The 14,508-nt window shown below is 42.9% G+C and overlaps 1 protein-coding gene and 1 long non-coding RNA gene across 3 annotated transcripts in view; one reads left to right on the top strand and one right to left on the bottom strand.

The window, feature by feature from the left end:
* LOC134345127 (neprilysin-like) overlaps nucleotides 1-14,508 on the top strand; it is a 310,672-nt gene that overhangs the window by 67,425 nt on the left and 228,739 nt on the right. The gene's annotated exons all lie outside the window — the stretch shown is intronic.
* Nucleotides 341-14,508, bottom strand: part of LOC134345129 (uncharacterized) — a 70,019-nt gene continuing 55,851 nt past the window's right edge. The window contains exons 2-4 of the long non-coding RNA XR_010017614.1: nucleotides 4,954-5,033; nucleotides 4,230-4,271; nucleotides 341-3,234 (exon numbers count right to left, since the gene is read on the bottom strand). This is a non-coding gene — a long non-coding RNA (uncharacterized LOC134345129). The remainder of the gene's footprint in view (nucleotides 3,235-4,229; nucleotides 4,272-4,953; nucleotides 5,034-14,508) is intronic.

Here is a 14,508-nt window from a genome sequence, read left to right as displayed (position 1 = left end):
AGGTGAAATCGGCTTTGGTTTTGACCACAAGATCATAAGACCATAAAATAGTGGAGCAGAATTAGGCCATTCAGCCCATTGAGTCTGCTCCATCATTCCATCATGGCTGGTTTATCATCCTTCTCAACCCAGTTCTCCTGCCTTCTCCACATAACCTTTGGTTCCCCTTACTAATCAAGAATCTTTCAAACTCCAATTTAAGAATCCCCAGTGACTTGGCCTCCACAGCCATCGGTGGCAATGAGTGCTCTGGGTATATTAAAAGTGGAGCTTGTTAGATTCTTGATTACGCAGGCGGTCAAGTATTACAGGGAGAAAACTGGAGAATGGGATCAAGAGGGATAAAAAAATTAGCCATGAAGCAAACTTGATGGACAGAATTACCCAACTGTACTCCTATGTCTTACCATCTTACGAAAAATACAAGAAAAAAAATGTGTGCTGCTTGGAAAAAAAATTACCAGCTCAAGCACCATTTGTGGAAAATCAAAGCCCGCATCAGTCTTGATTTACTTCAAAATGGTAACCTCAGGCACTTTGCTTTCCTGGAATCCCATAATAGTATCAGAGGAGAGCTGATTCCTCACCACTTTGATCCCCAGGGAATGTTACTGGAAAATTGGCACCAGTCAGGAAGAGATCATATCTTTAAATAATCTACCAGTCATACTTACTGTCTGATGTCTGTAAATATTGATCGTACTTACAGACCTTGATAAGAAAGCAATTGAACAAGAAACAGCACTAATTCCTTATCAATGAAATAATTGATAATGATTTCACTAATAAACACAATAGCTAGGTAATAGTTGTCAGAGGGTCATGAATCTGTGGAGGCCAAGTGATTGGGTATATTTAAAGCAGAGTTTGATAGGTTTCTGATTAGTCAGGATGTCAAAAGTTATGAGCAGAAGGCGGGAGAATGGGGTTCAGAGGAATTATGAATCAGACATGATTGAATGGCGGAGCAGACTCAATGGACCAAATATCCTAATTCTGCTCCTATGTCCTATGGTCTTATGGAGTAATACAGCGCAGAAACAGGCTCTTTGGCCCAACTTGCCCATGCCCATCTAAACTGGAATGCATAAACAATAGGAAAGAGAAAAGCAACACACACAAAATGCTGGAGGAACTCAGCAGGCTAGGCAGCATTTATGCAAAAGAGTACAGTCAACATTTCGAGCTGAGACCCCTCAGCAGACTGGAGAAAAAAAGTTGAGGAGTATATTTAAAAGGTGGGGGAAGGGAGAGAGAAACACAAGGTGATAGGTGTAACTGAGAGTGGGAGGGGTGAAGTAAAGAGATAGGAAGTTGATTAATGATGGACTCATACAGTACAGATATGTCCAATGATATCCTCCTCCAGAGTCATGATGAGGCCACATTCAGGTTGGGGGAGCAACACCTTATATTCTGTCTGGGTAGCCTCCAACTTGATGGCATGAACATCAATTTCTTGAACTTCCAGTAATGGCCACCTACTCCCCCTCCTTCACCATTCCCCAACCCCTCTTCCCTCTCTCACTTTATCTCCTTGTCTGCCCATCTCTAGTGCTCCTCCCCCCTTTTCTTTCTTCCGTGGCCTTCTGTTTGACTCCCCCTTCTCCAGCCCTGTATCTATTTCATCAGTCAGCTTCCCAGCTCTTTACTTCACCCCTCCCCCTCCTGGTTTCATTCATCACCTTGTGTTTCTCTCCCCCACTCCCCCACCTTTTAAGTCTACTCCTCATCTTTCTTCTTCAGTCCTGCTGAAGGGTCTCGGCCCGAAATGTCGACTGTATTATTTTCTATAGATGCTGCCTGGCCTGCCTAGCGTTTTGAGTGTGCTGCTTGGGTTTCCAGCATCTGTGGATTTTCTCTAGTTTGTGATTGAGAATGAGGAAAGCATCCTTCGGATGTAGGTTTCCTTGATAGCCCAGGAGACACGTAGATAAAAAAAAAAGAACCATCTTCACACCTTTCACGCTCCATTGATGAACCAATATCCATTACGCTGAGCGGTGGTGTCTATTGGGAACCCTTGTGTGGAACACCCGGAAAATTATCTTGCAGTCGAGTCGGTGGTGGGGAAGGCAAGTGCCGTGTTAGCATTCATTTCAAGAGGTCTAGGATACAAGCGCAAAGATGTGATTCTGAGGCTTAGTAAGGCTCTGGTGAGGCCTCACCTTGAGTATTGTGACCAGTTTTAGGCTCCTCATCTTCGAAAAGATGTGCTGTCATTGGGAAGGGTCCAGAGGAGGATGATTCCAGGAATGAAAGGTTTATCATACAAGAACGTTTGATGGCTCTGGGTCTGTATTCGCTGGAATTCAGAAGGATGAGGGGGATCTCATTGAAACCTTTCGAATGTTGAAAGGCCTAGACAGGGTAGAGGTCGTAAGGATGTTTCCCATCGTGGGAGAGTCTAGGACAAGAGGGCACAGCCTCAGGATACAGGCATGCCCTTTCAAAACAGAGATGTGGACAAATTTCGTTAGCCAAAGGCTGGTGAATTTCTGGAATTTGTTGCCACATGTAATTGTGGAGGCCAGGTTGTTGGGTGCATTTAAGGCAGAGATTGATAGGTTCTTGATTGGACATGGCATCAGATGTTACAGGGAGAAAGCTGGGAAATGGGGTTGAGGAGGAGAAAAAAGACGGATCAGCCATGATTGAATGGCGGAGCAGACTTGATGGGCCAGATGGCCTAATTCTGCTCCTATGTCTTATGGTCTTACGTTACATGTCTAGTAAAGCCACAAGGTTGTTTATCTGTCCCAGTGACTCAAATTAAATTTATGTTTATGTGCTAAGTACAGGGGTTACTGGTACAATGAATAATTTGCTTACAACAGCACGACAGGCACACAAATGCAGATAATGCCCGGAACATAAATTATACATAAGTTGTACAAGGCCATGAAGAAAAAGATTGTGCAAAACAAGATGTAAATGCAAAATCGATGAGGAATTAAGTCTATGGTAGTGTAAGAGGTGGTCAGAGGTGCTCCATTACTGAGGTAAAGTTTGGGTTGTGCAGATCAGCTCAGGAAACACAAACTTGAACTGATTCCACGACCTATGGAATCAACACTTTCAAGGATTTTACAACTCATGTTCTCAGTATTATTATTTTTTAAATTATTTTCTATTTGCAGAATTTGTCCTCCTTTGCACATCGTTGTTTGTTTGTCTCGTTTAGGTACAGTTTTCCATAAATTCTCTTGTATTTCTTCATTTCCCTGTAAGTTCCTGAAAGAAAATGAATCTCAAGGTAGTAATAGTGACATATAAGTACTTTGATAATAAATTTAGAACTTTGCAGCTGCTGGTGTCTCCTTTCTGTCAGTAGCAGCAAGAGGAGTGTGTGCCCTGGATGGTGGTGGCCCATGATGGTAGATGCCACCTTCTTGACGCAGCATCTCAGGAAGTTGTTGTCAGTGGTTGGGAGTGCTCTATGTCTGATGGGCTGGGCTGTGTCTGCTGCTTTGCAGCCTTTTGCATTTTTTTGCATTGGAATTGCCTCCTATTAAGAACACAGCCCATTTCAAAGTTTCTTCACCTAATCCGTTGCCTGAACAAGTGATTCCCTGCACATTTCCATTAGCACTGCAGAGTCAGGGAGTACAGCACTGAAACAGGCCCTTCAGCCCACCAAGTGTGGAGAGGCTGCAGTCGTTGGCCAGAAGTGTCTGAAGCGAGATTTATTAATTATTTTTTGAAACTTAAGGATAGATCCCAAAAAGCCTCTGCTCAATTACGCCCATGTATAATTAAATAAATAGTTGGAGTTTCGAGCCGAATCCATTCATGTGGACTGCTAAAGAGTCTTAGCCTGAAATGTCAGCTATTTATTTCTCTCCATAGATGCTGCTTGGCCTGCTAAGTTCCTCCAGCATTGCGTGTCTGTGTTGCTCTGGATTTCCAGCATCTGCAGAATCTCTTGTGATCCTGTTCTGTTCTATGGATCCCTTGGTTAATGGTAGGGGTCTATGACGTAGGAAAGGCTGGGAATCCCTGCTCTAGGTCATTAATATACCAGCAGAGTCCATTTTATTAGGTGCACCTGTACACCTGCTTATTTAATCAGCCAATCATGTGACAGAAACTCAATGCATAAAAGTATGCAGACACAGTCAAAAGGTTCAGTTCTTGTTCAGACCAAACATCAGAATGGGTAATATATGTGATCTAAATGACTTTGACCGCGGAATAATTATTGGTGCCAGATAGGGTGGTTTGAATACCTCAGAAACAGCTGACCTCCTGGGATCTTCATGCACAACAGTCTCCAGAGTTTACAGAGCATGGTGCAAAAAACATAAAGAAAAAAAAAATTCAGTTAGTGAGAGAGGTCAGAGGAGAATGGTTACGTTGGTTCAGGCTGACACAAAGGTGGCTTTTACAACAACGGTGTGCAAAGAGCATTTCTGAATGCTCCACAAGTTGAATCTTCAAGTTGATGAGCTACAGCAGCAGAAGATCACATGGGTTCCACTCCTGTACCCATTAAAGTTGTCATTGGGTGGTATATTCTGTATTCTGTTCTTTTTTCCCAATTTGTACTGTCTTGATGTGTGGAAATTCAATAAAATGTGGTTGTAATCTTAAGGACGCCAGAGGGTTTTATGATTCTGTTCAACTGGTAATTTGCTTATTATTGTCACATGTACTGAGAATAGTGAAAATCTTTTGTTTGCGTGCTATCCATACAATCAGAAGCTTTTCACTGTCTCTTAGTACATGAGACAATAATAAATTAATTACCAACAGGAAGGGACTATGAAAACCTCTCTGCAGTCCTCAAGATTTCAACCTGATTTTATTGAACTTTTCAACCCTGTTGCTTTCCTGGCTGTTTCATATCTTTTTCCTTCCTCCTTACAATATCCAAATACACCAAGTAGTTTAATTCATGAATTACTTAAAGAATAAAATCCAGTTGGATCTAAAATCCAGAGCAATACTCACAAAATGCAAGGGGAACTTAGCTGGTCAGGCATGTAGAGGATTGAACAGTCAATATTTCAGGCCGGGACCCTTCAACGCACCTGGAAAGGAATGGAATGATGCTAAGGTGGGACTGTGAAGGTGATGGGAAGGAGTATAAACCAGGAGAAACCAGCTGGGTGGGGGAGGAGAGATGATGTGAGAAGTTGGAAGGTGACTGGTGGAAAAGGTAAAGGGTTGGAGAAGGAACCTGATAGGAGAGGAGAGTGACCATGGGAGAAAGGGAAGGAGGAGGGGCAACAGAGGAAGGTGATGGGCAGGTGAAGAGAACAGAAGCGGTAAGAGGGGATCCAGAATAGGAAATAGAAGAAGAGAGAAGGGGGAGGAGGAGAACAAGAAGGTGATTGGTGCAGACAGGTGAGTGGAAGATAGGTGGATGGGGCAGGGGGATAAGTAGGAAGCTGGGAGGTGATAGGTGGGAAAGGGGAAAGGACTGGAGAAGAAGGAATCTTCTAGGAGAGGAGAGTGGACTGTAGGAGAAAGGGAAGGAAGAGAGGCAGCAGGGGGAGTTGATAGGCAGGTGAGAAGAAGAGAGCGGGTGAGAGTGGAGCCAGAATAGGAAATGGAAAAAAGAGATCTAAAATCCATCCACTTGCGGCAATTTTATGTTCCTTTCCAACTGTTCCTTCATGTGGCCGCTTCCAGTTATTCCATCCCAAATATGTTTAGCTGTCATTTCCTTGTGGTTTTGTAATCAAGTCTTATATTGCCTCTGTTCTTCATTAAAAACAGTTCCCACCAACTTTTTCCATTTCCAATGTTAGGTTATTGGCCTCAGGGATTCTGTAGAAGAGTTAAACTGTGTTTTACAATTTCACTATTTTATCGAATTGTCTGAAAAGTTCATGGACAAAAGTGGTTAATGCAGGTTTTGTTGAAATGTGTATTAAAGCATTAATACTTTAAAGGGGAAGTTAATTATCTCTCAACTAGACATATCTATAATAGTGTGTGATTACTCAGGTAGAGTACAATGTTCTTCTAATTGGTTGTCTTTTCCCTTAATTGAGAATGCCTCTGCATGACTTTGGTTAACATCGGGAGGCTGGTACATGGGCAGCCACTACATGATTCCAGGGTCAGGATCAGGGGCAGGGGCAGGGGCAGGGGCAGGGACAAGTGGCAAGGAATACAAGATGATTATGGACCCTTCACTCCTGCAGCCTTCTTCCCCCCACCAGATCCACCAATGAAATCTTGATTGGATCACTTTGTTTGGAAACTCTTACTTGACCTTATCTGTCACGATGTGCTCTGGCAGTGACTGAAACCAGGTGCAGAGGAATGGCAGACTCCCACGTAGAGACAGAAACAAGAGTTTATACATAGGAACACCAACAGAGCAACGGTGGCTCGATCGAGTGACACTGCGAGACAAATCATTCTCCATGCACAAGGACTCTGCGAGAGCACCAAACTGGAGTCCACTTTAAATAACCATAGAATGCGGAAAACCCGTGACAGTCACAATTAACTTCACAAGATCAAACAGAAAGCACGAGGCCTTAACAGCTCTATTTAAGACACCAACTAGCAAATACAGGTGCTCAAAAAACTTAGAAACTGAACGCTGTATGGCAAGCCACAGAGGTCTGCAGGCCTCATGTCGTTACCACCATGGGGAATCCTAGCTGGAGCCAGGCTCCTAATGGCATCACTCTTGGGATATCAGGAAATCTTCACCGTGAAACTTTGGTTAACCCTGGTTAGGCCACACTTGGAGTACTGTGTCCAGCTCTGGTCACCTCACTATAGGAAGGATGTGGAAGCATTGGAAAGGGTACAAAGGAGATTTACCAGGATGCTGCCTGGTTTAGAGAGTATGCATTATGATCAAAGATTAAGGGAGCTAGGGCTTTACTCTTTGGAGAGAAGGAGGATGAGAGGAGACATGATAGAGGTGTACAAGATAATAAGAGGAATAGATAGAGCCAGCGCCTCTTCCCCAGGGCACCACTGCTCAATACAAGAGGACATGGCTTTAAGGTAAGGGGTGGGAAGTTCAAGGGGGATATTAGAGGAAGGTTTTTTACTCAGAGAGTGGTTGGTGCGTGGAATGCACTGCCTGAGTCAGTGGTGGAGGCAGATACACTCGTGAAGTTTAAGAGACTACTAGACAGGTATACGGAGAAATTTAAGGTGGGGGGTTATATGGGAGACAGGGTTTGAGGGTCAGCACAACATTGTGGGCCAAAGGGCCTGTAATGTGCTGTACTATTCTATGTTCTATGTTCTATGTTCTATGTGACAAGATAACAACCCTCTGAGTAGAAACACATCTATATTATACAATAAAATTCCGATAATCCACTATGCTACAATTCAGAATTCCTGATTTCTTTTTATCTCAAAAATAAATTTTATTCACAATAAAAAATACAAAGGATGAAACAGTACAAAAAACTCTTACATTTATGTTTGTTATGTTCAGGAGTACAAACTTTAAAAAATAAAGGACAAAGAAAGACTCCCTGAGGTGATTCCCATTTCACTGTGCAAGGGGCTTCCCCACTCTCTAAGTCAAGGATGTGCTGGGAGCAGCCTGCAAGTGTTGCCATGCTTCCAGCACTAACATAGCACTCCCAAAACTAACTAACCCTGAATTATGTCTTTGGAAGGAAACTGGAGCACCTGGAGAAAACCTACACATTTATATGGAGAATGTACAAAATCCTTACAGATAGCGGCGGGAATAGATCATTGGCGCTGGAAAGCATTGGGTTACCCACTAGCTACAGTGCCGGTCCAGTCTCAGGATAAGGCATTAGCATTTAAAGACTGAGTATACACAATGCTTAAACTATCTGATGTCTTGACACTTAATGGAAAAGGAATTTGGTCGGAAACAAGCCAAAGCCATAGGATCAGCCCTACGAATCTCATTGAAAGCTGCAGAAGGGTGTCAGCTGTAAGGCGAGATTGGACAAACTTGCATTGTTTTCTCTTGAGCGTTTGAGGCTGAGAGGAGACCTGATAAGGTTTATAATATTATGAGTGGTGTAGGTACGGGTAGGTTATCCCAATATCAAATACCAGAGGGCTTGTGTTAAAGGTGAGAGGGGCTAAGTTTAAAGAGGATGTGGAGCAAGTTTTTTTTTTACGTGGAGACTGGTGAGTGCCTGGAATGGGCCGCCAGGGGTGATATTGGAAGCGGATATGAGAGTGGCATTTTTAAGTGGGCACATGAATATGCAGAAAAATGAGAAATATGGATCATGTACATGCAGAAGAGTTTAATTCGGCACTGTGTTCAGCACAGACACTATAGTCCAAATAGCCTGTTCCTCTGCTGCCATTTTCCAGGTTCCATGTTCGATGTGCAGAGCAATCTACACTGGTATGCACCAAAAGACCAGTCAAAGCTGATCTACCTGAGCATGAGTTCAGTGGATGAGATGACCAGTAAAGCCACATTTTGGTAACAGAATAGTGGCTACAGGAAGACTTAATTAAGTATCATACTCGGCCTTGATTACAAGACGAAGTGATTATCCACATGGCTAACAGTAAATCCAATTTTCTATTACAAGAATGGGAGCACACTTATAACAACATCAGTGAAGTTCCTGAACTTTGCCAGTCATTGACGCTGCATTCCACATCTCTACTTTTGTCTACGGTTCCCTGTTACCACATTAGCATAATCCCACATTACTAGTTTCTAGCCATCACTATTCTTTCCTGTACCATTCAATGTTTGGACACAATGTTCTTCCATTTTTGAATATGTTTGCTCTGGTTAAGGAACCTTGTGCTGAGGGAGGTTGGCCTTCCTGAATGTAAAGCCTTGGATACATTGGAAACTCAAGGTGTGTATTCCTTTAAGTCATAACATCCATCAGGACTTTGAATAAAAGACACTGATAAACTAATTAAGAAGATGCAGCTGTTAGGCAATCATGGCAGGAGTTCATATTGGTGTCAGCTAGGAGAGCATAGACATCTTGGCTCCAGGAATGCTGCATGTATTCCTAGATCTGTTACTGGACACTTGGAAAACCACAAATCATTAACGCTCTTTCATCATCTCCTATTTTTAGCCTGAAGTATAGCAGAAAATTTTATATTAAGTAATGCATCTGGACTTGAAATGTTGAACTTTTTGCTAAAAATAACAGAATACTTTGAAAATCTACTTAAAATATTTGAGAATTCTCAGCCCCAGTGCTTTCCTGTGTGGAGTTTGAACAGTTTCTCTGTAATGGCATGGGTTTCCTCTGTGTGCTCTGCTTTTCTCTCATATCCCAAAGTCCTGAGGGATGGTAGGTGAATTGGACACTCCAGATTGTTTCTAGTGCATTGGTAAGTGGTAGATTTGTGGGGAGCTAATGAGAGTGTGCATAGCGGATAATAAAATCGTATTGGTGTAGGGCTTGGGTGTTGAGATTGTGATTGGAATTGGTTTATAATTGTCTCATGTACCGAGACACCGTGTCTTGCACTCTAGAACATAGAACACAGAAACAATCTGTGCATACAGATCAAATCATTGAAGTAGAATGAGCTAAAATCTTAAAAATGCAGAATAAAGTGTAACAGCTCTGAGAGAGGGTAAGCTTAGTACTTAATTAATATTGTAAAATTTAGAAAGGCGGCGCCCATTATTAAAGATCCCCATCATCCAGAACATGCCCTCTTCTCATTGTTATCGTCAGGAAGGAGGTACAGAAGCCAGAAGGCCCACACTCAACGATTCAGGAACAGCAACTTCCCCTCTGCTATACAATCCCTAAATGGACATTGAACCCATTAACACTACCTCACTTTTTAAAAATATATATTACTTCTGTTTTGCACTACTTTCAATCTATTTAATATAAATATACACACTTACTGTAATTGATTTATTTACTTATTTTCATTTTTGTATTATTATGTATTGTAATGCTACTGCTAAGTTAACAAATTTCATGTCACATGTCAGTGATAATAAACCTGATTTTGATGTTGCTGATTAAACACTTGTCATTTAAAATAATTACAGGTTATATGTATAAGTACATGAATTGCATACAACATCACACTACCATGTGATACATGCATACCTCATTTAAAGTAAACGCAAAGTTAGACCCACATTTCTGACTCCCGTGTCTTCCTTTGAGTTGTTTAAAGTCTTAGGTTTTATGGTAGTGCCGTGGTTAGCACACTGCTTTGTAGTACCAATGACCTGGGTTCAATTCCCGCCACTGCCTGTATGTCTTCCCTGTGGTATCTGCTGGGTGCTCCAGTTTCCTTCCCCATTCCAAAGACGTACCAGTTAGTAGGTTGATTGGTCCCCTGATTAGGATAGCATTAAACTAGATGATTGCTAGGTGGCACAGCTTGAAGGGCTAGAAGGGGCTGCTCCATGCTGTATGTCAATAAGATAAGAATAAACAATAAAGAGCAAGATCCTAAGATCCTAATTAGGTAGATTGTGAGATCAAGAGTCCATCTTATCGTACTAAGGAACTATTTAGTTGATTCCAGTATTGAACGGCCTGTCATATAAAGACCGTTTGATGGATCTGGGCCTGTATTCATTGGATTCGAAGAACGAGAGGTGACCTTATTGAAACCTATCGAATGGTGAAAGGCCTTGATAGAGTGCATGTGGAGAGGATGTTTCCTATGGTGGGAGAGTCTAAGGCCTGAGGAGACAGCCTCAGAATAAAGGGGCATTCTCTATTTAAAAAGGAGCTGAGGAGGAATTTCTATAACCAGGGAGTGGTGAATCTGTGGAATTCTTTGCACAGGGAGCAGTTGAGGCCAAGCCTTTACGTATATTTAAGGCAGAGGTTGATAGATTCTTGATAGGTCAGGGTGTGAAAGGATATGGGGTGAAGGCAGCAGATTGGGACTGAAAGGAAAGTTGGATCAGCCATGATGAATTGGCGGAACAGATTCGTTGGGCCAAATGGCCTAATTCTGCTCCTATATCTTATGGTCTTAATAGACTTATAAGAGTGGGGTAGGAGCTGTCTTTGAATCTGGTGCTAAGTGCCTTCAGACTTTTGTGTCTTTTCTTTACAAATGTTAGAAACCGGCATAAGCACCGGCCTGATGGGCCACAAAGGCTCGGGACAGACTTTAACTTTAACTTTTTTTTACAAATGTTCATAAACTGATTTTATCCATAAGCTAGATAGTACAAATTGCCCTGTGCTTCCAGGAGTAGCAGTGGGAAAAATATGACCCATTTAGCAATGGCTGCATTTTGTCCTATGTTCATTTTGATCTCTGTTTGTGAAGGAAGCTGTAGCTGCAATCTACTACGGTTTTTTTTTTGGCTTTTACTTTCTGACTGATCAGGAACCACTTAATATGATAATTACTGAGTGGAAATAACTAACCCACTATTTATTACCAAGAATCAAGCATTCTACAATGATTTTGTTCAAAAGCTATACAAGCACAATAGTATAACATTAAGATATAGGACTGGAATTAGGCCATTCTGCCCATCCAGTCTCTCTACCGTTCAATCACTGTTTTCAACCCCAGTCTCTCACCTTCTCTCTGTAACCTTACCAATCAAGAACCTAACTATCCCTGCCTTTAATATACCCCAAAACCTGGCCTCCTGAGCCCTCCATGGCAACAAAGTCAACACTGTCATGCTGTTATAGCCCAAACAACAGGAATTCTGCAGATGCTGGAAATTCAAGCAACATACATCAAAGTTGCTGGTGAACGCAGCAGGCCAGGCAGCATCTATAGGAAGAGGCGCAGTCGACGTTTCAGGCCGAGACCCTTCGTCAGGACTAACTGAAGGAAGAGTGAGTAAGGGATTTGAAAGCTGGAGGGGGAGGGGGAGATGCAAAATGATAGGAGAAGACAGGAGGGGGAGGGATGGAGCCGAGAGCTGGACAGGTGATAGGCAAAAGGGGATACGAGACGATCATGGGACAGGAGGTCCGGGAAGAAAGACGGGGGGGGGGGGTGACCCAGAGGATGGGCAAGAGGTATATTCAGAGGGACAGAGGGAGAAAAAGGAGAGTGAGAGAAAGAATGTGTGCATTAAAAAGAGTAACAGATGGGGTACGAGGGGGAGGTGGGGCCTAGCGGAAGTTAGAGAAGTCAATGTTCATGCCATCAGGTTGGAGGCTACCCAGACGGAATATAAGGTGCATTCTTTCTCTCACTCTCCTTTTTCTCCCTCTGTCCCTCTGAATATACCTCTTGCCCATCCTCTGGGTCACCCCCCCCGTCTTTCTTCCCGGACCTCCTGTCCCATGATCCTCTCGTATCCCCTTCTGCCTATCACCTGTCCAGCTCTCGGCTCCATCCCTCCCCCTCCTGTCTTCTCCTATCATTTTGCATCTCCCCCTCCCCCTCCAGCTTTCAAATCCCTTACTCACTCTTCCTTCAGTTAGTCCTGACGAAGGGTCTCGGCCTGAAACGTCGACTGCGCCTCTTCCTATAGATGCTGCCTGGCCTGCTGCGTTCACCAGCAACTTTGATGTATGTTGTTATAGCCCAAGTCATTCCAGAGTTCAAAGGTCAATTCCGGCTCTGTCTGTAACGTGTTTGTATGTTCTCCCGTGAACCGCTGGGATGTTCTCTGGGTGCTCCAGATTACTTGCATAGTCCAGAGGCGTACTGACTAGTAGTTTAATTTGTCATTGAAAATTGTCCTGTGATTAGGCTAGGGTTAATTAGGTGGGTTGCTGGGTGGTGCGGCTAATTGGGCTGGAAGGGCCTGTTCTCTAAATCAGGGGTTCTGAACCTGGGGTTCAAGGACCCCCTCAGTTAATGCTTAGGGATCCATGGCATAACAAAAAGATAGGGAAAGAAAGAAAGAAAGAAATTCCATATCATGTCAGTTCAAAAGGGACAGCAATTTTTTCTGAGGCTGTGCCCTTGGATGCTAGACTTTCCTATGAATGGAACTTCCTTTCATCTTTCAATATTGGTAGTTTACAATGAGACTCCCATATCACCGTTCTGAACTCCGTTGAGTACAGGCCCAGAGACATCAAATGCTCCTAAGAGGTCAAGCCTTTCAATCCTGACGTCATTCCTGAAAACCTCCTGTGGACTCACGCTAGGGCCAGCTCATCTTTCCTTAAAAGCAAGGACCAAAATTGCTGACCATATTCCAAATGCAGTTTGGCCACATCCAATTTAGATAAATAGCACAGTTATTGGCATGCAGCCCAAACAAGCTCTGCTGGTGTTTACTTGAGCCTGCAGTCATCCACAAGTATCATCTGCCAACTTTTGACATCCAGCTGTTTCGACAGGCTCCCTCTCTATCACATTGTCATTATAATTTAAAGCCACGCGCATTACTCATAAACAGCCTGGCCATTTTGTAGATACGATTTGGTTGGAACCAGTCTCGAGGTCACAAGAGATTCTGCAGATACTGGAAATCTAGAGCAACCCACACAAAATGCTGGAGGAACTCAGCAGGTTAGGTGGCATCTATGGAGAGGAAAAAATTGTTGACAATTTAAGTCAAGACCCTTCATCAGGATTCAGCCCAAAACATTGACTGTTTATTCCCCTGACAAGAAATTCGGTGCTCTCCAGCAGCAGTATTGTGCAAGTCATCAAAAAATTAATCTATGTTACAATTAGTAATAAAATAAATAATGTGTGCAAAGGGGCAGGGTTCATGGATTCATGGAATTTGATCTCTGAATTCCAACACAATGAGATGTAATCAGAACCAGGTTTGATATCACTGGCGTACGTAGTGAAATTTGTTGATTTGTGGCCACAGTACATTCCAATGCATAATAATAAAAAAGCTATAAATTACAAAAAATACGCACAAAAATTACATGAATTAAGTAGTGCCAATAGAAATTAAAGAACCAAGAAAAGGTAGTGAGGTAATGTTCATGGGTTCATAGCCCATTCGGAAATCTGATGGCGGAGGGGAAGAAGCTGTTTCTGAAATATTGAGTGTGGGTTTTCAGTCTCCTGAACCTCCTCCCTGATGGTAGTGATGAGGGACTTCAATGATGATGTTGACTTCTTGAGGCACCACCTCAAAAAGATGTCTTGATAATGGCGGAGCTCATGCCCATGATGCAGCTGGCCTAAATGGAAGCGCCTTTCAATGTGTTTCATTGGCGACCTTTGGTGATCTGAATCACCCAGGAAGGCGGAGCATTTGAGTACATGCACGTGTTGTTAATAACTCAGAATCACAACAAGGAGTAATATCACTGACTTGCAGTGTGCATGAAATTTGTTGTTTTGCAGTAGTGGTACTATGCAAAAAATAACAAAAATGCTAGAAATTACAATGAGGAGTATATGCTCAGTGGCCACTTTATTAGGTACACCTGCTCATTAGAGTCACAGAAAAGTACAGCACAAACACTGGCCCCTAGTCCATGGTGAACAATTTAAATTGCCTACGCCCACTGACATGCACCAGGATCTACCCCCACCATTCACGTACCTACCCAAGCTTCTCTGAAACGTTAAAATCGAGCTCACATGCTCCACTTGTGCTGGTAGCTTGCTCCACGCCGTCACAACTCTCTGAGTGAAGAAGTTTCCTCTCATGTTCCC

The sequence above is a fragment of the Mobula hypostoma genome, chromosome 4 (assembly GCF_963921235.1).
Source record: "Mobula hypostoma chromosome 4, sMobHyp1.1, whole genome shotgun sequence".
Classification (NCBI taxonomy): domain Eukaryota; kingdom Metazoa; phylum Chordata; class Chondrichthyes; order Myliobatiformes; family Myliobatidae; genus Mobula; species Mobula hypostoma.
The sequence above is the reverse complement of the archived record's forward strand: the minus strand, read 5'-3'. Positions and strand labels throughout refer to the sequence as shown.